This window comes from Monodon monoceros, unplaced genomic scaffold (genome assembly GCF_005190385.1).
Source record: "Monodon monoceros isolate NGI ecotype Baffin Bay Population unplaced genomic scaffold, NGI_Narwhal_1 Super_Scaffold_3, whole genome shotgun sequence".
Classification (NCBI taxonomy): Eukaryota; Metazoa; Chordata; class Mammalia; order Artiodactyla; family Monodontidae; genus Monodon; species Monodon monoceros.
Genome location: NW_021703780.1, coordinates 32858466 through 32882537, shown reverse-complemented (window position 1 = coordinate 32882537; position 24072 = coordinate 32858466). Strand labels below are relative to the sequence as shown.

The window sequence follows — 24072 nt, the reverse complement described above, 5'->3', positions numbered from 1 at the left end:
GAAAAATGAAATGACAAAAATATTCATAGAGTACAAGCCTACTTCTTAATGATTCAACAGCTTACTCTGTCAAATCGGCATGAGAGTTTCTAAGCGCCTCCTCTCAATTTCTGTACTGATCTCGTGGACCGGTAAACAGCTTGCAGACCAGCACCATTCCACAAACCACAGCTGAGAAGCATGCTATAGGAAACGTTTGTAAAGAGTGCAACCTTCCTGAGATGTCTGGCTGAGCTCTTGGTTCAGAGAGGGTGGTTGGAAATGAAAATGATGTCAAATTCACCCTCTGGACTACAGTTCAGACTGTTCAGAGAGTCTCCAAGAAGGAGAGTTACAGCAGGGAGTTTGGGAAAGTGTGGCGGGGGGGTGTCTGAGGTGGTGGCACCAACACACTGGGTTCACGGGAACCTGGTCAGAAGTTGTGCCTGGAGCCCTGTCCTGCTCTACCTTGAACTTCCAATTGTAACTATGGCAACCCCAGCCAAAGCTACTGCCCGGAATGGGAAGAACAAAAGTGTCATCTATTAAAATGGACTGGGACGTTTCAAAAAATAAAGCATTTCCAAAATGTCAAGAGGGCTGCTGGCGTTCATTCCTACCATTTAATGTTATAAAAATGATGTTTTTTAAATTGAGAAATCTTTTGTCTGTGACAGCCAGCTCCCAAAAAAGCCTTTAAATGCCTATTGCCTTAATACTTGAGGGAGAGATTACAAGTCATTTTCCCCCATTTGAACGCTTAAGAGAAAGTGCTCATTCCTCTAAACTCTCAGCTTTTATGTAGTTCTTATTTTAAACTTTAGAAGATATCTCTGTAGAAGAAAAAATTCCCTTTTCAAAGTCTTTTTTTTTTTTTTAAATGCATACACACGTACACTCACTCCTGGCTTCAAATGCTAAGTCATTTGCAATTTGGGAGTTTGTTGCTCATGAAATTCTAGCGATAAGCACATCATAAACATTCCTATAGCAAGGGAATGCTTTGGAAGCGATGTCTGTGATGTTACCGAGATTGTCTATCATTATCTCTGAATGTTGGCTAAGTGAAGGTTACAGGAATAACTATTTATGTATAAATAAGTCAACAGAGTAACTGGCAACTTCAGGAGCAGATCTTACCAAGAAGCTAAACTATGGCACGAGGTGGGAAGCAGGGATGGACTTCCCTCAGTTTCCATGAGTGTTTCGTCCTTATTCTCAACATGCGAAAATAACTCTCCAGGATCCCCGACAGGAGCAACAGTCCTTGGAATCACTCATGGGCAAGATTAAGCTTAGACCACACAGCCGACTTTCATATGTCAGGCGCTGGGCTAGATGCTAGTGTTCGTAATATGGGCTCTTCTTCAAAGAGACCCAAGGGAGACATACAAACAGGCAATTACAATCCCCCTTTCCTGCAAGAAGAGTATATTGGCTGGAGTTAAGGTAAAGGAAATGAAGTTAACTAGCTCAATCCATCTATCCAACCATCCACTGGTCCATCCATTGTTGACTGAGTGCCTAGTATATAGCAGGCAAGTGCAAAGCACTAGGCATACAGCAGTTGAGACCAATGTGGTCCCTGCCTTCATGGAGTTTATCCTCTAGTGGGGAAACCAACATTAATAAATTAGAAATAACTATAATAGCGGTGCTCTGAAGAAGTATGATTACTGCCATAACAGCGTATGTCAGAGGTAGATCTAGCACAGGAAAGGGTCAGTGGTGCTTTCCTAAAGAATTAGTCTTTAATCTGAGCCCTAAGAATAAATTAGTGAAACAAAATAGGGTGGGGGCAGGAGGGAAAAGACAGAAAGAAAAGGTGTTGCCAGCACAATAGGCTGTGCAAAGTTCCTGTGACGGAAGGAACACGGCACATTCTAGCTGTGAAAGGAGGCTCTTAATAAGGACCGAATCGGTTCTTGACTCACATCATGTTTCCACTGTGATGGTATTCAGACCATGCATTATAGATGTGCAGGTTTTTCCAAAAGTGCCCAAGAAGTTACTTAAGGCGAGCCAGGAAAGTAAGGTGCATGTCAGCTAATTCTCCCTCTTCCTAAGCTGGCATGAGGCATCCAACACAGGGGCCATCTTATCCTTCCTCCCATTTTATAGCAAGTTTTGGGACTCATCTATTTTTCTCTTCAACAGTGGTAACTTGGCCAAATCCAATTTGACCAGTGGAGAAAATTAGTTGGTCAGGGCTGACGTAGACTGACAGTGGATGTGGGTTTGGGGATGTGAACAAGCATTCTATTATTTTTAATTTTTTTTTGCGGTACGCGGGCCTCTCACGGTTGTGGCCTCTCCCGTTGCGGAGCACAGACTCCGGACGCGCAGACCCAGGGGCCATGGCTCACGGGCCCAGCCGCTCCACGGCATGTGGGATCTTCCCGGACCGGGGCACGAACCCGCGTCCCCTGCATCAGCAGACGGACTCCCAACCACTGCGCCACCAGGGAAGCCCAGCGTTCTATTATTAAATGACTGCTGGAGAAACCTCGTGGTGAATGTTACTCGACGGAAGGTCATACAATTTCATGCACAGAATATGAGCTTTGGGGCCAAGCAGACCAGGGTTCAAATCTGGCCCCGCCCCTCACTGGCCATTTGGCCTGGTTCTTTCATAAAATGGAGTTAGCAGTGCCTTCCTTGCTGCGAGATCAGCAAGAGCACAGGTCCTACACCGAGCACATTTCCTGGCTCCCAACTGGCCCTGGATAAGTGTCAGCATTACTATCACACAGCAGTGTGTGGGGACAGCCATGCTCCTCCCTCAACATGAAAATCAACAGGAATCCATGAAACAATTTCCCAGCTGGTACTGGGGCTGCAGGGCAGCTTTGCAGGGGTGCAGGGGTCCCGATGACTCACAGTTTCTTGGTGTGTGACCTCATGGGTCCCCTGCCACTGTGCTGAGAGTTCCCAGCGGGAAGTCCCCCTGCACCAGGGCTAACGGGCACTGAGTCTCACCTCGGTGGCCCCAGGCCCACTCTCTCTGGATGCTACCCCAGGACTTACAGGGAGCTCTACCCAGGGGCTCCGGGCCGGCAGCCAGCAGACTTGGGTTCTAGTTCCACCACTAACGGCTGGGGTTTCCTTGGACAAACAGCCGAGTTCCAGAAGGGAGAGGAGATGGAACAGCTACCACACCCTGAAGGCCTAAACACAGGCCAGGCCTGGTGCTGGGCCTTCCCAAGAAGCACCCGAATAGTCACAATAGTCCTGCGGGGTCACTGTTGGTATCACCATGTTACAAGTGAGGAAACTGAGGCCTGCTGGTTTGTCCCAGACCACAGAACTAAGTGACGGAACCAGAACGGGAAGCCGGAAAGCCCTTCCTCCCTACCACGGCACTGCCTTACGGGCATGGAAATCTTACTTAGGTCTTTCCCACACGACCAGTGAGGACACAGCCCTGGAAGGCTCTGTGATTTCCCAGGGACCCACAGGCAGCAAGCCACCCGGCAAGGCCAGACTCTGTCCCATGCCCCACACGGCTGTCTGGGCCTCAGTTTCCCTTCTGCACACAGTGGTGACTAATGATGCCTTACAGACCACACTGCTGTTAGAGTTAAGGGGAGAATGAAGATTTAAGAGTCTTGGGAGGGAAAAACTACTATAGAGACATGAACACTTTAAATGGGTACTGAGAGGCTCAAACCCAAGAGGAAGGGTTCCTGTTGGCCACAGAGCAGTTGAAATGAAAACTGGACAGGAGCAGGGTGGCAGCCAGGGGAGGGGAGGGGACACAGGAGACAAACTGTGGAGCTTCTGAAATGGGAAGCAGGACCCAATGAAGTGTGAAGAATTCCCTCCATGCCACCCACAATAAATTAGAAATTGGCACAGATTTTTAAAAGAAGGAAAAGCAGGAGGGGGAGGAGAAGAAATTGAGGAGGAAGAGGAATTAAATCTGTAGATTTAATCTAAGAACATCTAAGAAACAGGGTGGAGAGTCATCAACGCAATGAGAAATCTTAGACTCCAGTCACGTGGGGGCCACTCATTCTGTCAAACAAGTTCTCCTGCACAGAGATGATGGTGACACGGAAGAAGATCTAATTTTCAAGGGAGACACATTCTATCAACAGATGGGGAGGCCTGGAAGCTTCTCCAACGTGGTGAAAACTCCCATTCTCTCTCCAACCATCTCTCCTCTTCTGTAGATGCCCCACTCTTACCTCCATGGAGGTTGAGAAAAGAATAATTTATAGGCACTAGAAGAGGGCATTCCTGCTCAGACCATTATGAGAGATAGGTGGCCACTTCATCAGGTCTCCATGCACCTGGTTATTCCAGAACACAGAAGCTGGGGTATTCGACCAATATCACAGCAGCTCAAACACTGAGAGCATATCAGACAGACTTATCATAGGCTGACAATGGATGGCGGACCACCATCCACTCTCCAACCTCCTCAGGCCTCCTATTCCCTTGCTCACAGCCCCAGTCAGCTTGTCTTTCAGGTCTTCACACACTCCAAGCTCTTTCTTACCCCAGGACTTCTGCACATGCTGGTCCCTCTGACTGGGATGCTCTTCTCCTAGCGCCCTCCTCATTAACATCTAGTTAGCTTTCAAATACAGCTTCAGTGAGACTTCTCTGACTCTCCAGAAACGCAAGTGTGCAACAGCACTTATCAAAGTTGCAATGAATTAATTATGTGATTAATGAGGGGGCCTCTCCAGTCAGACTGTAAGCTCTCTGAGGGCATGAGCAAGTGTCTGCTTTTTGCACCATCGTGTCCCATGGGTGAGCACAGCAGTTTGTCTGCAAATCAAAATCACCTGGGGAGCTTTAAAAAACACAGATGCTTGGGGTTCACCAAAACCCATTAGACAATAGTGCTTAAAGCTGGTCAGGTGTTGTGACATGTGGCCAAAGCTGAGAACCTAAGGAGGCCATGGGTGCTGGGCTTCTGTCCTACAGCAATCTTGAAGTGGCCCAGGGAGTTACAGTAGGACCTTGCTCCCTTTGCTTGTGGATACAATGCATCGTTTAAATGTTGTTTTCCACCCCAGAGATTATATTCGAGGAAATTCCGGAAGAGGGAAACAAAATCCTCATTGTTAGACAGGAATACTATTCCTTTCATGAAGCACTCCCACGATAACCCCCTCCCCGACACTCCTCTACCCGCTAGCCCTGGTTTATCACCTTTATCCTCAGAGCCACAGGATTAACCTTATGTGTTCCTGAAATACACTTAAATATTTGGGGGCATAACCCCTAATTTTAAAAATTAAATCAGGCCCGGCTATACTATCCGGTAGAGTGCAAAACTTCACCTTAAATTTTATTAAAACAGAAGAATTCAAAGCCAGTTTGTGCCGGGACAGGCCCTCCAGGCCAGCCCCAAGCCGCAGGTAGAGGTGCTTTGCAGTAACTTGCCCATGGGGGCACTGGGGTGGGGGAGCTCCCACCGGTCATCTGCACTGATCTGGCCTTTCCAGGGCAAGCTGAGAACAAGCTGTCCCTATCCTCTTAGTTCCCCTTACTAAAGGGGAGGGAGTAAGTGCTACGTGCTAAATGTTCTGTCCCTCCCCCACCAATTCATATGTTGAAATCCTAACCCCCAAATGTGATGCTATTAGTAGGTGGGGGCTCTGGGAGGTGCTTAGGTCATGAGGGTGGAGGTCTCATGAATGGGATTAGTGCCCTTATCAAAGAGATCCCGATAGCTCCCTCACCCCTTCTGCCATGTGAGGACACAGTGAGAAAGTATTAGCAATGCACCAGGAAGAAAGGGCCCTCACAGAATGTGACCATGCTGGCATGTTGATCTTGGACATCCAGCCTCCAGAACGGTGTGAAATAAATTTTTGTTGTTTATAAGCCATCCTTTTTCGTTATGGGCTAAGACAGTAAGATGTGTGAAAAAAAATCCAACCTCTTAAACACACTCAAATTAACAACTCCAATCCTCTGATGGGTTTCACCAGCCCAACAAAAGCCCTGTTTGACTGAGTCCCAAGTCCCATGCCTCTGTGAGAAACAGACCATCACTTAACCCAGTGCAGGGCAAGCTCTCCTGAATATAGCTCTAGCGCCCATAGGGACCACCTGGGGAAGTTAAGAATGAAGCTTCACCTTGCACCCACTACGTTGGTAATAATAAAATAATAACAAGTGTTGGTGAGGATGTGGAGAAATCGGAACCCTTCTGCACTGCTGGCAGGAATGGAAAATGGTGCAGCTGCTTTAGAAAACAGTGTGGCAGTTCCTTAGAGTTATCAATGACCCAGTAACCCTACTCCTAGGTGTAAACCCAAAAGAACTGAAAACAGGCACTCCAACAAAAACGTGTTCACACATGTTCAAAGAAGCTCTATTAACAATAGCCACAAAAGTGGAAACGACCCAAACGTCCATCAACCGGCTAACAGATAAATCTGGTATCTACATACAATGGAATATTATTCAGCCATAAAAAAGAATGAAGTTCTGATACATGCGACAACATGGATGACCCTCGAAAACATTAAGTGAAAAGAGTCAGACACAAAAGGTCACATATTGAATGATTCCTTTTTTTTTTTTTTTTTTTTGTGGTACGCGGGCCTCTCACTGTTGTGGCCTCTCCCGTTGTGGAGCACAGGCTCCGGACGCGCAGGCTCAGCGGCCATGGCTCACAGGCCCAGCCACTCCGCAGCATGCGGGATCTTCCCGGACCAGGGCACGAACCCGTGTCCCCTGCATCGGCAGGCAGACTCTCAACCACTGTGCCACCAGGGAAGCCCTGAATGATTCCTTTTATCTGAAATACCCAGAAAGTAGGTAAGTCCATGGAGATATCAAGCAGACCAGTGGTTGCCAGGGGCTGGGGCTGGTAGGAGAATGAGGGGTGACTGCTTAATGGGTATGGGGTTTCCTTTTGGGGTGATGAAAATGCCTTGGAACTAGACAGAGGTGATGGCTGCACAACACTGAGAACGCACTAAATGCCGCTGACCTCTATACTTTAAAACGGTCAGTGGTTGATTTTATGCTGTGCGAATTGTACCTCAATTAAAAACAACAATAAATAAAGCTTCCAGGGCCCCACCGTGAGAGGCTCTGACTCAGTAGGTGTGGGCTGGGCCCAGGGATCTGCTTTTCCAAAGAACATCTGAGTGATTCTGACATGGGGGTCTCAGGCATGGCCTAAACGTTAAGGGCTGATGTGTGTAAATGATGCCTTTACTTTAGATGAATCAGTAACTCCTGCTGCTATTTCCTGAGTGCCCAGTATGGGCCAGGCAGGCACTGGGCTTGGTGCTTTCAAATACAGTGTCTCAGAATCACACTGCAAGTCGGGAATGATCACTGTTTTGTTTTATAGTTGAGGAGACTGAGGCTCAGAGAGGTTAAGTAAGTTGCCCAGGGCACACAGCTGAGTAACAGTGGATTCATACCAGTATCTGTCTGACTCCACAGACCATATTTTCCCCATCACCCCATACTACACCACTGTGTCTTTTAACAAGCCCTTCCAGGCAGCAGAAATGTCATTTTTGTGTTTATATGATCTTTAGGTTAGAGACTTAGGTCATCTTACTAAAACTGAGGTCCTTGGTATCTCCTGGGAATTCACTAGAAATGCAGACTCTCAGTCCTCACCCCAAGTTTGCTGAATCAGACTCTGCTCTCCCCAGATGACTTGTGTGACACTAAAGTGTGAGCCGCACAGGTTTCTCTAGAGCTGTGCTATCCAATATGGTAGCCACTAGCCTATTTAAGTGGCTATTTAAATTAAAACTAATGGGGACTTCCCTGGCAGTCCAGGGGTTAAGACTGCGCCTTCCAATGCAGGGGGTGTGGGTTTGACCCCTGGTCTGGGAGCTAAGATCCCACATGCCTCGGGGCCAAAAAACCAAAACATAAAACAGAGGCAATATTGTAACAAATTCAATAGAGACTAAAAAATTGGTCCACATAAAAACAATCTTAAAAAAAAATAAAATTAATTAAAATGAAATAAACTTAAAAACTCAGTTCGTCAGTCGTACCAGCCACATCTGAAGTGTTCCACAGCCACATGTGACAAGTGGCTACCACTGGGCAGCAGAAAATAGAACATTCCATCAGTGCTGTGCTAGAGCAGGCTATCTTGAACTTGGCACCACTGACATTTGGGGCTAGATAATTCTTTGTTGCGGGGGGTGGGTGTGGCGAGACTTCCAGCACATGGTAGAGTAGTAGTTTGCAACCTGGGATGATTTCGTCCCTCGAGGGAATGGCAATGTCTGTAGACATTTTTTGGTTGTCATAGCTGGGAGGTTCTACTGGCATCATATGGGCAGAGGTCAGGGATGCTGCTAAACATCTTACATCCTACAGTGCACAGGACAGCACAACAAAGAATTATCCGGTCCAAAGTGTCAGTGGTGCCGAGGTGAGAAGCACCCAGCTAGAGTAATCAAAAATACATGGCCATTCTCAGTAAAACTGGAGGCAGGAGACTCACGACACCAAAGTGCCCACCCCCCTCCTTTGCCAAATTCAGAACCGGAGAAGAGTATCTATTTTCGCCAAGAATGCAGAGTAAGAAGTCCTGGTTTCCAGAATAATCGACGAACTCATTACTAAAATGAGGTCCCTACACTTCAAATCCCAAGGGCTGGGAAATGAAGAAGTTAATTTTTTTTTTTGCGGTACGCGGGCCTCTCACCGTTGTGGCCTCTCCCGTTGCGGGGCACAGGCTCCAGATGTGCAGGCTCAGCGGCCATAGCTCACGGGCCCAGCTGCTCCACAGCATGTGGGATCTTCCCGGACCGGGGCACGAACCCGTGTCCCCTGCATCGGCAGGCGGACTCTCAACCACTGCGCCACCAGGGAAGCCCGAAGAAGTTAATTTTTGATGTTTGGAATGTGTGATAAATTCCACAAGAAACCACAATCTGCCTATAGGTCAGGTGTGGACACATCGTTCGTTCGTTCATGTATCTATTTACTTAAAAGTATTTATTGAGCACCTACCATGTGTCAGGTACTCTTCCAGCGTTGAAAGCAGAACGGCCAATAAAACAAACCAGGTCCCTGCCCTTGTGGAGCTGGCATCCTAGTGGAGGAGACCAACAGGACCCAAGTAAACAAATACACCAGCAGTGGAATGGGTATGATCAGTGCTACGAAGGGGAGGGGTGCAGAGGAGTGACGGGGGATGGGTATCTGAGGTCACCTCTCTGAAGTGTCCTGGGGCAACTGAAAAGGTGTCATCCGGCAGAGACCTGAATGAACTGAGATTGTACCAGGTAATTCGAGGAGGGACAAGAGTTCCAAGCAGAGGGAACAGCGGCTGTTGACTCCTCTGGCGAAACAAGCTTTCTGGAGCTGGAAAAGGCCGGCACGTGAGGTTGGCAAGGCAGGAACGGGCCAGGTCACGGGGATAGGAACCCACTGGAGGGCTCGGAGCAGAGGAGAGATGGGGCTTGATCAGCTTTTCACATAGAGAACAAACTATAGGAGGATAAGAGTGGAAAAGGCCAGACCTGTGACGAGGCTGCTACAGTCTTCCAGGCAAGAGATGGTGATGGCTTATTATTAGTTAATTAATGAAATCATTAATATTAATACTAGCTCTCTACTTGACCAATGTTATTAACACTCTATCTCAGATATATTACAGGTAGGCTCAGCATCATGTTCAAGCTACTTCTATGGAGAAATGCATTCTGAGTTCCAAATGATCAACTTGAAACCTTTTCCATCCACCTGGCTTGTAAGTCGGGGACCGTGTGACCTGGGAGAAGACAGCAAGAAAGGGAGTTGGGGGGTTAGAGAATTTTAGCAGGAGGAAAAAGGGTGTATGCCCCCAAATCCCCCTTTCTCTAGAACCATCAGAGGTGTCTGAGAGGGGCCTTCCAATTCTCCCAAGAGTTGTTGGGTAGCAGATGGGTGAGAACCAGCAATTCCGCTACAGGCAGAACAGAAGGGAAAGGACCAGATCTTCCGGAAGGACAGCACTGCAGCTGTGAGTGAAGGAGGGTGTGGAGTCTTTTCCAAAAGCAAGGGAGTCTCTACTTCTGGGGTTTCTGAGGTTCTAGGGCATCACAGGGTCAGGGCAACAGTCACAGAATCGGCAGTTTTAGGGCAGAAGAACCCAGCTGTGCCGGTTACTAACTGCACAGCACTGAGCGTGCTGCTGTTGATCTCCGTGACCCTCTGTAAAAGGAAACGACACCTCTGCCCCTCAGAGTGGTAGTGAGGGGTCAAGTCAGATGATGCCCGCGCCGAGAGTGATGACAACTTCCAGTCCACGTGCCGAGGTCTGGGCACGCCCATCTTCTGGAGCAGGTGCAGAACCCACCATCCTCCACGGCATGAGGTTCTCTGCTATACGCATGCCCAGGTAGTTCAGCTTTACACATAAAAAGGTGCTTCTCTTTCATTAATTCCTTTATTCAACACACATTCACTGGGTCTTAGCGCCAGACATGGAAGAAATAGAGAGTAAGATGCAGCCTTTACACCCCAAGAACATGGGCAGCGGGGGCAGCTGGAGACATGAGAAGAGGTTTCTCTGATTCTCCTTTTCCCTCAGAGCTGGTGACCACTGTCCAGGTGTTCATACCTTTAGACTAGAGCCACCAGCCTGCTGGGGCCTTGTCTACCAGCAGCCTGCAGGGCCAACCTTGGGGGCAGTGCCCTCTCTCTTCTCCAGACTGTCAGGCCGTCCTGTTCGTTTCTGCTGGAGCAGAAAAGGATGGTGAGGAAAAGGCAGGGATGGCTAGGCAGAGGGAAGCCGGGAGAAGCGCTGGCCTTCAGCAAGGCCTTCCTTCCAGCCCCACTTCCTGCCCAGTGGACACGGCTCCAGATGGGTCAGGGGCCTCTCTGACCCCTAGCTCACCTAGGGCGCAGCATCTCTCTGGCGTTTCCCAAGAAACGTCTTCAAGAGAAGGCCCCAGCTCTGAGTCATCTGCAGCAGAGATGAGACCTTGTAAAAATAACTCCAAGTATGAGGCTCCTCCTGTATTCACATTATTCACGATACAAAGAACAAAAAAGCAGGGCAGGAAGCAGAGGAGGAAAAGTGTCGTTCCCATCAGTTTTCTTCACATGACAAGCAGCCAGGGACTCACTTGCTGAGCCCCACTGTGCTCTCTCTCCGCGGAGTGAATTACATAAGCCGGCGAGAGGGGCTTCTTGGCAGCCTTCTGACTCTGCCACCCACCCGTCTTCATCTCTCAACTCCAAATCCGAGGCTGGGTGCCTCGGATAATAGTTCTCATGTAAACATGATGAAGCAACTAGGTTTGCTCCCACAGGGCACTCAGGAAAGGCCTTGGGGAGGTGAAAGTTGAGCTGAGGCCCAGATGACCAAGTGAAAATCTGAGTGGAGAACACTGGACATTCAGCAGGGACAGTTGAAGCAATGGCCCCGAGGCAGGGATCGGTGTGCACAAGGCAGGCACAGTGGGTGGGACAGAGAAGAGGAGTGGGGGGGGGGCAGGGGGTCCCCGACATGTAGGGTAGTGGTTCTCAGCCTGCAGTGATTTCGTCCTCCAGAGGATATCTGACAATGTCCGGAGACACAGCTGGTTGTCACAGCTGGGGACATGATGCTGGCATCCGGTGGGTAGAGGCCAGGGATGCTGCTAAACATTTTTGAATGCACAGGTCAGCCCCCCTCAACAGAGAATTATCGGGCTCAAACATCAATAGCGCTGAGGCTAAGAAGCCCTGGTATAGGGTCTCTCAAGTCACCGTAAGGAGTCCACGTGCACACATAGGACTAACCAGTGCCTGTGCCTGCCGGAGTGTGGTCCTTACACACGCGCGTACATCACGTGCACGTCCAGGGTATGTGTGTTGAGATGAAAGAGAGGATGCTAGGACCAGATCTCAGAACACAGGAGCCAGGGCGGAGGCAAAGAGCTGGGATAAGGTCCCTCCAACCTAATTGGGAGCTAAGAGGGAGGTCCTGGAACAAGGACAGAGGAGGTTGAACACAGGGAGGCAAGGAGGCTATGGGCAAGCAGACGGAGGCCACGGGGAGCTGTTCTCAAGCAGACGATGTCCCTAGAGTCAAGACAGGGCCCTGGGTGAGGGGAGAGGGGCCACCCTGTCCTAGTGAAGGGGCTAAGAGCTGGAGAATGCAACAGGTCTGATGAGTGTGGAGGGCACAGGCTGAGGCAGTGTGTAGACAGCCCAGGAATGAAGAACAAAATCACCAGAAGAAACAGCCAAGGGTTGAAGAGAAGGGACTCAGGTGGGCAGGACATGGGTGGAGGGCCCCCAAACCCAATCACTCAATACCTGGAAGAGGCAAATGAGGAACCCAGAGGGTTCCTGGACAATTACGGGCATTTGGGTATGATCTTGAATTTGGTTACGACTACAGAATGGGTTGTTCTCTGCTCCGTTGGGGGGCAGGGGCACCTGGAGGTCAGGCCACCGGGCTGGTGGCCCAACACAGAGAGCACTTGAGGGTGCAAGTGATTTCATTTCTCCCCAAAGTCAAGTAAGCTCACCGGGGAGAGGCCGAGATGACCCATGCTTGTGACACGCAGTTAACCCCGGGCGCCTCTCCTCCTCACCCTATTGATAATCTAGATGATTCATTCGGAGAGACTGGTCCCGCCTCAGCGGAAACAGAATCTAGATGAGGTTCTCATCACTTAGAAATGAGAAGAATTTCTCAGTGGAGAAGCAGGCTGGAACCCTTCCATAGTCGCTATGTAAAGAAGCCTTTCTAATTTGGGGGAGGGTGAGCAGGACAGGCTGCCTCAGAGGGACTTGTTCCGACAGAATTGCTGGTGGAATCCTTGGGTCCATGTCTATGCCCACAAGCGGGCAGACGCCCTCATTACCACTCGCACTCAGCGCTGACTCCCTTCCCCTATAGTTTTAAAATAACACTTATTCTCCTCCACCTAGAAAGCATGCTCACTGTAAAAGTTTTAAACATACACAAGAGAAAAAGAAAAGCCACTCATAATCCCATCGTTTTGTGAGAATATTTCCTTTTTTTTTTTTTTTGCTAAACTTTTAAAATATGATGGTTGAGATCATATTGTATATGTAGTTTTCTATTCCGTTTCTAATGTGAGCATATGGCCGTGTTATTAAACTATTAGCTTTAATCATTGAAATAATCCACTGAAAATATGGTATAGTTTCTAATGTTATGAGAGGCAGAGCGCACATCCTCTGAGGACTTATTTCACCTAATGCAGGTATTTTAAGGGACCCCTGAACATTGAATACAGGAGGTGTCCCCATATTCTGAGCACTTACTACATGTGCCAGGTACCCGGCCTCCTACCGTGTCAGGTGGCAGTGGAGATTAGAGGTGGGGATGGCTTAATACCATACTGTCACATGCAATATGCATTCCTTGTCTCCAGACTTGGGACCTGTACACTTCACTTGGTTGAGGGTCATACCCCATCCCACTCTTCTCACAGAAAAACTATGGACTCCTCACTCAGTTAAGGGGCAGCTGTAGGTCCCGTCTCGGCACAGGGAATGTAGAAGAACCTGGGTTAGGTCCTGAGAGGCAAGGAAAAGTAGGCAATGGAAAAGCTCTGGAATGGTCATCAGGTGTAGGGATCGGTAGTGGTTGGTCAACCACAGCCTGCAGGCCAGCCAGCCACCTGTTTATGTAAATAAAGCTTTATTGAAACACAGCCACACCTATTCATGTCAATAGTGTCTATGGCTACTTTGGGCCACAATAAGCAGACTTGAGCAGTTGTGACAGAGACCACATGGCCCGCAAGCCTAAAATATTTACTACTTGGCTCTGTAAGACAAAGTTTGCTGACCCCTGTGTTTGGAGGCCAGCCGTCCTCCAAAATCTGTGTTCCCCCTCATTTAGCTGAGAGTTGTCACTGAGAGGCAGCTGCCTAGCCCGGAGCTACACCTCCCAGCTCCTCCCGTGGCAAGGTGGGTGCCGTGACTAGAGCTCACCAATGAAATGTGGGTGAAGAGGTCTCTGTCATTTGGGGGCCAAGATTGTTAAGAAGTGGGTGAGCCTTCACCACCTTGTTTTTTCCCTTCCACCTGAACACAGGGTACTCCTAGGCCCGGTAGCAGTGTTTCTCAACCTTCTTTCATCACTGTTGCCCTTGTAAGGAGCGTTTTCAGATACTTTTTCCCTAGGTGTCTTCTTCCGCCTAGGAAATTTTAATACACTGTTTATCTGTTTATGTACCAAATGTATATCTGTGATTTATGTATTAAAATGAGATTTTTTTGGCCCCAGGAGCTAACTTTGCCCCCCTAAGCGTGATACTGCCCCAGTTGAGAATGTATCCTCTAAGGTAGAGCACAGTCACAAGACGGACGGTGCCTGGGTCCCTGAATTACTTTGTGGAAGAACGCCAGTCATGCCAGGACAGCTGCATTTGACTGTTAGAGCTGCAAGAAATAACTTCAATCATGGTAAGCCCCTGAGAACTGGGGGATGATTATGGCAGCTACCATTGCCTTAACGGTGTTAGTACAAGATCTAAATTTGATAGTTAAAAGAAAACTATGAATTGGATAAACATGTTGATAATACAAGGAACTTCTAAATCCTAAAAGAGGTAAATTTAGGATGAAAAACACCTACTTTAGATGGTGGACAACAAATTAACTGCATTCATTTATATTCTTTCCATCTAGACACATCATCACCAAGATGAGAGTGAAATAAGTTTTTTTTAAGATATAACTTCAAACAACAAAGGGAACAGGTAAGGGCTACTGGAAAAGAGGCTGGGACAACTTTGTGGAAAAGAGACAGAGTATGAAAGATTAGAAACTGATGAGGTAGCCACAGGGAGCCTGACCCTGTAGTAGGCACAGATATTATGAGAGTCCATCAGCCTGGCAGAACGGCCAAGAGGCTCATGACTCAGAGCTGCCAAGGCAGCGGAGGGCAGGAATCAAATGTGAGGATGAAAAGGTGGCGGGGTGGGGGAGGCAGGGATTATATAAAATCTGATGTCAGAACAGTTGAGCCGTTGGTACTCAAGGGGCAGCCAGGTATCTACTCTCCCAAGCATTAAAAAAAAAAAAAGGAATTTCCTTCTCTGAAGAAACTGAATGGACCCAAAGAAAAGATGAGATCCAGGAAGCAGCAGAACTAACCTAGTATAACAGTACAGGAAAATCCCAAATGTCAATTGTGTAGCAGGCCTAGACAGCAACCAGGTCAAACTTGAGGAGGATAGAGAACTCTGGGGGGAAGGGAGAACATATAAAATACCCAATTGGCTAGAGAGTTTGGGAGGAGAAAAATGAGGATATGATAATAGCAATTGGTGGGGGGAAAAAACGAAGGCAATGACATACTCTTGGAAAAATATAAAGCCACATATATAAAGGAAATACGTATTATGGACTCCAAAGAGGACAACAGATCAGGCATCAGGGTCACACACTTAAACGCCTTCAGGGTCAGGTAAATAAGTAAATGAACACAGCAGGCTAGGAGTCTGAGCACATGCATACACTGTATGAGTAGTAGGGACTGCAGCAAACCGGAGTAGGAAAGCCCATTCTAAAGCGGGCAGCCTCCAGCAGAGTGTTGCCATATGGAACGTCAGACCAGATCTTACAGCCTTTAAAACAATATCCCAAACTCTGAATCTGTTAGGAAAACTCTCCTTATTTTAAAATGTTGGCTGAAACTTTTTTAAAAAATCACTAGGCAAACCAAACAAGTATGTCGGAGGGTTAGACTGTCAATTCACAACTTGTTTCTACATTCACAATCACATAAGCCCTATCTGCTGATTTTTCAGTCTTTAGAGTCAAACTACAGACACAGCACAGTTTTTACTGGCAGTTACAAAATAAAAATGTAAGTGTTATCACCCTTAACAATGTAAAAGTAAAAATAGAGATGACAGAAATTGGAAAGTTGGAAGGCAGTTGGGGTAAGGGCACTGATACCTTCATCTTACTGATTAAGGGAGTCGAGATACTGTTGTTAACAAGCGAGAAATATGATAGTAAAAATATTACTTATAAAGCGAACCAAGTAGAGGAACTATAAATAACGATACAACTATACTGTGAGGATGTGGGGAGGGGAGGTAGGAGGGTGGTATAAGCGAGCTAAATCGTCATCTATCATAACAGGAAGTAAGCAGGTAATTTCTAAAATAGGAGTAAAACAAAAGCACATTACTTTTAAATATGGAGGTAAATGTCAGAGAAAGATAATTGAAAGAGTTACAAGAGGTTGCCTCAAGGGAGAGTGACAAGTTAGGGAGGGAAGAAGCCAAGAGACTGTTATTTTTATCATAGATTCTTCTGAATGTGTGCTCCCCGTCGAAAAAAAAAAAAACCAAAACCCCAAAACCCTTTTGTAAGAAAATGAAACAGATCAATTCATGGGCTGATAACTAAGCCTGCAAGGTTGACTCTCGGTAATACTATAGATGGCACTCAAAAAGGTTTAAATGGAAATAATTTAATGAATGGACCAGTTACAGAGGTGTAGGAAGGGTTAAGGGAACCAATAAGATATGGTTGCGGCACCCAGAGGCTGAAACCAGCAAGAAGCCTTGATCATCCCTAAGTTAGAAGGGAAAGGGGAGGGAACAACTGTTCCTGGAGCCCAGTGATTCTCCAGTACTGGGAGAGGGGCTGCAGATGGAAAAGAAGCCATTGCCAGAAATCAGGAGGATTAATACTCCAACCTCTCTCTCCTCCTGTTCTTGTATCTCCTGCTGGTGTCTCCTACTGGCCAAACCCAGTGAAACCAGAAGGTAAAATAAAGGAGCCCAGCTGATGTAATCCATAGGGGCCAGCCTCCCCAGACACAGCGTGGCAGAAATAGATCGGGGTGGGGGAGGGGGCAGATGGAGAATAAATAGCACACATTCTCACACTCTCCATTATCTGAGAGTTAAAAAATGGATTAGATAAACCACACATTTGACCCAGAGTGGTAATTTCAACCTTGTCTAGTTCAGCAGCAGAACTAAGGGACTGCCAGGAAGAGGTGATAAATAATGTATAATTTCCCCCAATTTTAATTAGCAAATAGAGATGGTGACTTCCATATGTAGGCCCTTTAGTCACTGAAGAGAACCAAGATATATGAAGCAAGAATCCCATCCACGTGACAAAAGGAAAGTGAGCCAGACACACACAGAAAGGTAACCATACAATGTGGTAGGACGGGCATCCAATGAAAATAGCCATGCTTGCCTCCAGGGCCCAAACCAGGAGGCAACACACCTTCCCAGGCTTTCCTTGAAGGGTGAGTGGAATTAGACGGGAGATGGCAGCGTGCAAGACACGTTTGGGAGCAGTGAGTAGGTCTGCTGCTCACAGGACGAGTGAGACACAGGCTGGTCATCAGGCTGGGGCAGCGCAGTGGAGGGATCCAAAACGCCAAGCTCAGGAGCTGGAACTTTACCTTTAGAACAGGATGTTGCCCCAAATTTCAGATCAGGTGACATGCCTGAAGCAGTAAAGGAATTACATGGGTGGGAAATGAACCAATGTCAAAGCGAGGGAAGGTGGGGATACACACAAGGAAGGGACTTGCTCCTAGTAGGTGTTAATATCTGTGGAAGGATGAGAGGCCGGTAGGGACGGAAGGAGGGAGGATGTATATAGGTAAGCACCTAGCTTGTCTTTTTTCCGTTGTGGAGCACAGGCTCCGGACACGCAGGCTCAGCGGCCATGGCTCAGCGGCCCAGCCGGTCTGCGGCATGTGGAATCTTCCCGGACTGGGGCACGAACCCGTGTCCCCTGCATCGGCCGGCGGACTCTCAACCACTGCGCCACCAGGGAAGCTCTGCCTTTTCTTGGTAGTGGGAATATTAAGCCCCAACTATGCTAGCGTGAAACACTTCACTGAACTCTCATATGTCCTGCTATTACTGTATGAATCACTTGAATGCAAGGATGGTGACCTACTCATCTTTACATCCCCAGGCCCTAGCTCAGGGCCTGATCCATAATAAGTGCTCAAAAATAAGAGATCCACTGGATGGGACAGGTGGTTGGATGGATGGATGTCTGGATGGATGGATCGATGGATGGGTGGGTGGGTGGATGGATGGATGGATGGGTGGATGGATGGATGGATGGATGGATGGATGGGTGGATGGATGGATGGATGGGTGGATGGATGGATGGATGGATGGACGGACAGGTGGAGGATGGATGGGGTGACAGGGGCCTACAGTTGGATGGCAACAGTACAAACGAATGAAAGAACAGAGTCAATAGGCTCTGGCACCTGGATGCTTCTCAGAGTGTGCAGTCCTGATGCCTGTCTCTTTTAGAAAGTGGGAGATTATAACATAATTGCTTTATCACTCTGCAAATATTCCCCAGCTTGTGAGGGCATGTTTGGTTGTTAACAGATCATGCAACAAATTATAGACACAGGAAAAAAACCATGATGATAGAAAGGCGGGTGAGGCCCAGGGCAAGAACCAGCGACCAAAGCTCCCTCTCGCATACTATTTAGGAGGATGGGGTCAGACACGTTGCCCTGCTTCACTTGAAAGGTCTGGTCACCCATTCTTTAAAGTCCATCTCAAGAGGATGACAAGGAGCAAGAATTCCTTTCCACAGGGCTGTTTCCCCATCACATACCAACATCCCATCCATTATCACGAGCTTGTTTTTAATTAATGGCCTTGGCAAAACCACAGAAACCAAAACAGTGCTCTTGCATTGGTTTCAGAATAACACCAGCTGTTGGAATTAAACAGCCAGGCTGGTAGCCTAATGATGAATAAGAACAACTTCCTTCAAAAAAGTACCATCAGGGCTTCCCTGGTGGAGCAGTGGTTGAGAGTCTGCCTGCCGATGCAGGGGACGTGGGTTCGTCCCCCGGTCCGGGAGGATACCACATGCCGCGGAGCGGCTGGGCCCGTGAGCCATGGCCGCTGAGCCTGCGCGTCCGGAGCCTGTGCTCCGCGGCGGGAGGGGCCACAACAGTGAGCGGCCGGTGTACCGCAAAAAAAAAAAAGTACTATCAGTAGGCAAGGGATTTTGGGGTCCCTGGAAAATAAAACTCACCACTTTCAATCAGATGGGACAGCTGCCCTACATACCATAATCCTATTGACCAGTTATATAAGTACAACATCTCTTACATCAATGGACCAAAAACTGATTTTGAGATTCTAGCTAGACTCTTTTAGACATTTAAGAATTGCTTGATACCGCAAAATGACTGCAAGTAAGGGAAGGGGGTGAAATCTGATAAGGACTTGGTACCACCAAGACAGAGATGAGTGGTAGCTAATTATCTACCTTTCCCTCATCCAGGTAGGAAGAGAGAATATGTTTGCTGTTTCCTAGTTCCAGAGTGAGGATGCCCAATGGCTCCCTGCATCTGCACCACCCTGTGCACATCTCAAAGTGATTTCACCAACAAATCTTCCAAGAATGCAGAGGACTAGCTGGGGCAGGTTCCTTTATTCCTATTTTACAGATGGGAAAATTAAAGCACATATATCTGTGTAAGCAACTTGCTCCAGGGTCTCAGAGAGGAGCCACTGGCCCAGCCTGGTCTGGAACACTGGTCTCCTGATGACTTGAATGCAAGGACAATGACTTACTCATTTTTGGATCCCCTAATCCTAGCAGAGAGCCTGGTCCTGGTCCATAATATGTGTTTAATAAATGTTTACTGATTAGAAGACTCCCAGGGCCAAACTATTACATTAACTTCTCTCTGGACTTGATTTCTTTATCTGTAAAATGGGAATAATAATATTCTTCTCATACACTTAATGTGAGGATCAAATGTATTCATACAAGTAAAGCTCTTATAACTCTATCTGGCATGTGGTTGGTACTCCCTAATATTAGCTATTACTATTATCGTTGATATTGTAACTGCTATGAAGAAAAGAGAATAAGGCAATATGAGAGAGAATAGCATGATGGGGGCGGGGGTGTGCTACCTTAACTAGCGTTGTGGGGAAGGGCTTTCTGAGAATGCCACATTGGAGCAAGACCTAAATGAAGACAAGGAGTCAACTGTACCAGATCTGGGGGAGGGCAGGTCAGACGGAGGGCGTGGCAGGGGCAAAGGCTTGGAGATAGGAGCGAACTTGGTGTGTCTGAGGAGCAGAAGGAAGTAGCAGTTTTGTAATGATCACAATCCAGCTTCTTACGGTTTTTACATCCCAATTCCTATCCCTAATTTTTAGGAGTCAATGTAGAATTATACGTCTGAATAGCCACCCCATAGTAGACAGCATCTTAAAGGCCTATCCCTAATTTTTAGGAGTCAATGTAGAATTATACATCTGAATAGCCACCCCATAGTAGACAGCATCTTAAAGGCCACTCTGAAGGTTTGGTCAAAGTATCTCAAATAGGTCTGAAGAACTCACTTTGCTGAAAGTTTAAGAAAATCCCTTCAGCACCGTTCACACATTTCTGAAACAGATCTTATTTCTAGCCCATGGGCTAATGGCTGGGGAAAATGAGGCTCCAAGTCCCCTCAATCCTGGAAGTCCCCAGCTTATGCTCTGAATGCAATTTACCTGCATCCGCCCCCCTCGGCCTCCTCCCCAAGCACGTCTCACCAGGGGTAAATCTGGAAAATGCAGAGGCAGGAGGCAAGTTGGTAAGGTAAGCACTGGGGAGAAACACAAATTGGAAGTAAAGCCATCAAAGCAACATTGTCCTGTGTCATTTGAGGCTGTCCTATGCTTTTATCACAGAAAGCCTGAGTTGAACCAAATTAATGTGGGCCCTTTAAAGCCCTGGTCCCACTTGTCTTGTCCTGACTTCCTCTTAAGCTCAATCAGATCAGATCTGGACAGGAAGAGCCCCTCCTCTTAATCACTGTTCCCAGTGAGCAACACCTCTGCCCTGAGGCCAGCTGTTAGTGGCAGGAGGGGCTTACTGAGATTAGCGGCCATGCTTGTCCACATCACGTCCATACCGCTCATGACATTCACCCTCTGCCTCTGGATCACCCCAATGTGAGGTAGGTCCTGGAACACTCCTGCCAGCCGCATCCCAGGTCAATAACGTTGGGTCTCAGGCGGGGCTGCCTCTTCCCCAGGACCAACCTTCCATGCCCACTGCGGCTAAGTAGCCCCCGGAGAACTGTCCATAGTGACCTTGCCCTCCTTCTGCAGGACCTGAGGACCACGCTGGAACTCAGTCACATTCACATGTGCAGCCAGCCCATCCCTCAGGTGTGGTCAAATGAAGAAATAAAGGACACCCCAGAAGCCCAAGGTTCAGGTAATTCTGGAAGCACACCACAGAGGCAAAAGGCTGATAAACTTTACCGTTTAAAACTTATCAGTCAGAGGGACTTCCCTGGTGGCGCAGTGGTTAAGAATCTGCCTGCCAATGCAGGGGACACCGGTTCGAGCCCTGGTCCAGGAAGATCCCACATGCCACAGAGCAACAAGCCCGCAACTACCGAAGTCCGTGCACCTAGAGCCCGTGCTCCACAACAAGAGAAACCACCACAATGAGAAGCCCGCGCACCGCAACGAAGAGTAGCTCCCACTCTCCGCAACTAGAGAAAAGCCCGCATGCAGCAATGAAGACCCAGTGCATCCAAAAATAAGTAAAAAAAATTTTTTAATTTAATAATAAAACTTATCAGACTGATAAGAACCTGCAGTACAAACAAACAAAAAAACAACTAATACTAAACTTTCTTTGGGTTATTTGTATGGAAATATGTTAATATAAATGTTTCAGACATTATATGAAATTTCTAAAAATCTTATATGTTCTGGTATAATGTTATAAGTCAAAATTCTAGTTATTACTTTAAAATGTATATCTCAGAAATAAAAAAAAACTTATCAGTTGGATGTGTAAACAAACAAAAAAGGCAAACAAAATGAAATGTCAACAAAATGTAAAAAAAATTTGTCATATTCATATCCTTAATATATAAAGAGAGCTTAAAAATCAAGAAAATGATAAACACACACACAAAGAAAAAAATGGCTTACAAGCAGTCCATGAAAGAAGAAATACAAATGGCATAAATACATGAAAAATCCTCAACCTCGGGAGAAATCAATAAAATCAACCTATTAAACTGGAAAAGATTTTTATATCATAGTGCAGTGTTGGTAAAAATGTGGAAGAAGCAAGCATGCTCATACACTGATGGTAAGTTGACTAATGTTTATCCAAACTTTGATGTGCAGGCATTTTGAGCCAGGGATCTATCTCACAGAGTGTTCACATTATATACCCAAACATACATGCTCAAAGACACCCAGTATCAACAAGAGTGTGGAGAAACAAGCACATTCATCTATGGCTAGTGGGAATGCAAAGTAGTGTCATATTTATGAAGAGAAATTTAGCAATATGCACCAGTAATACCTTAAAGTTTTACATATCCTTTGACCCAGAAATTCTACTTACAGAAATTCACCCTTAGGAGATCATAATATGCCTAAAGATTTAGCTACAAAGATGCTCATACGCTGTTTTTAATGGACAGGTAGAGGGGGGTGGGCAAAATATAAATTTGTAAAATGCCAAGACAGGGTAAATAGCAGCTATAGAAATAGAGTGGAATTCTAGGAAGTGATTCCAAATTACGCCACGGTCTTCTGGTTAAAAGAACGGTAGATTGAAAACATGTGTTGATCTCCTTTTCCTCCTAAGGCTCCACTAAAATGATAGTAAAGGAATTTTTTTTAATTATATAAACTTACAACATTGAAAAGAACAGAAAAGAGGCAATTAGCCCATTACAGGACGACAGCAAATGGACAAGAGGCATAACTGAGATAGCAAGACAAATGATCAGAGAAAGATGTGGACAAGAAGGGTGTAATCTGCTCTGTAAACTCCAGAGGGTGAGAGAAGCAAGGATGCCACGCATGGGGAAGGGTGGGGAGTGAGGCTGAAAATGGGGACTAACTGGAAGTAAGAAAACAGAAGACTGACACATACATCCTCTCTCATTCACTCCCTCTCTCCCACGCACAGGCACCTTGCAGGTAGGAGACTGCAGGTCCCCCCCTCAGATTAACTGAATGACAAACGGGCCACCCCGATTAGTAACCAGTTCCCCAAGGGTCACTCAGAAAAGCTCCCCAGCTGCTAACCACTAAGCCAGAAGGGGCAAAGGCACAGATGCAGAATGAAGGGCCACTGGGTGCTGTAGGTCCCTGAGCAGAGGAGAGGAAGGGATTCAGAGACCAGCGTAGGGTCTGACCTCCAGGCCACTCTGAGTCCCAGATAAAGCCAGACTAGCAGCGCTGCCAGAGGCATGTGCTCTCCCAACCCACACATCTGCGTGGACAGTCCCTTCTGCCCTCAGCCTCCCCACTTCCCTTGAGCTCTGCCAGAGAGTTGGGAATGGAGAATTTGTTTCCAAAGAAGTCAAATGTGCGTCACTAGCCATCCTTTTCCTGCAAAAGTCAAGAGATGGTCTAAACCAGGTGTGACATCCTTGAAAGAAGAGGCCCAGTGAGGTACGGGGTGAGGTGGAGTGTAGGGGCTGAGCCCAAGGAAGCTTTGCTCACTCTGAATTCTCCTGGGATTTCTACACAGAGAGAACAACAGCTCAGAAAACAGGTGATCCGTGACTGGATTCTCTCAGATGGTCAAGGTGAAGCTCACAGAAGAGCCCCCTTACCTCCTTGGGCTGCAGGTGATACTGAAAAGGGAGCGAGACCTCACGTGGGGGGTGGGCAGGAGCATCCCTCCTCAGCCTGGTAGGCAGGTGACAGTGCCAACTCCCCGCTGGGTGGGACAGTCCCGTCTAAAGGCAAGGAGACAGCTCTCGCTCCTTTTCTAGGCCTCCCTCTCCATCACTGAGAACTTGACCTCTGTAAATGTGCTCAAAGGGCTCTCACTTTACTTAGGGCCTGAGGAAGCCCCTTCCACTGGTTTTTAAAGACAGTCAATATTTACCTTCCTGTCACAGTGTCTACTTTCTAAGAATTCCAGAAGGCTGTGTTCTGGCCTTTAAGATCCAGGTCATGCTGGAAAAATACTTCCAGTTGGGTAAGAAGAGGATCTTCCATGGAGCACCTGGCTCAGTGATGCCACGGAGCACTTGGCACATCTTTGTGCCAACCTGAGAGCAAAGGACAGGAAACTGGTCTGCTTTTATTGATCTGGACCTCTGTCGTGTTTCCAACAAAGATATACACATAGAAAGAGAGCATCCCTGATGTT

At 47.3% G+C, this 24072-nt stretch overlaps 1 protein-coding gene across 7 annotated transcripts in view; it reads right to left on the bottom strand.

The window, feature by feature from the left end:
* Window positions 1-24072, bottom strand: part of TRERF1 (transcriptional regulating factor 1) — a 204383-nt gene that overhangs the window by 67029 nt on the left and 113282 nt on the right. The gene's annotated exons all lie outside the window — the stretch shown is intronic.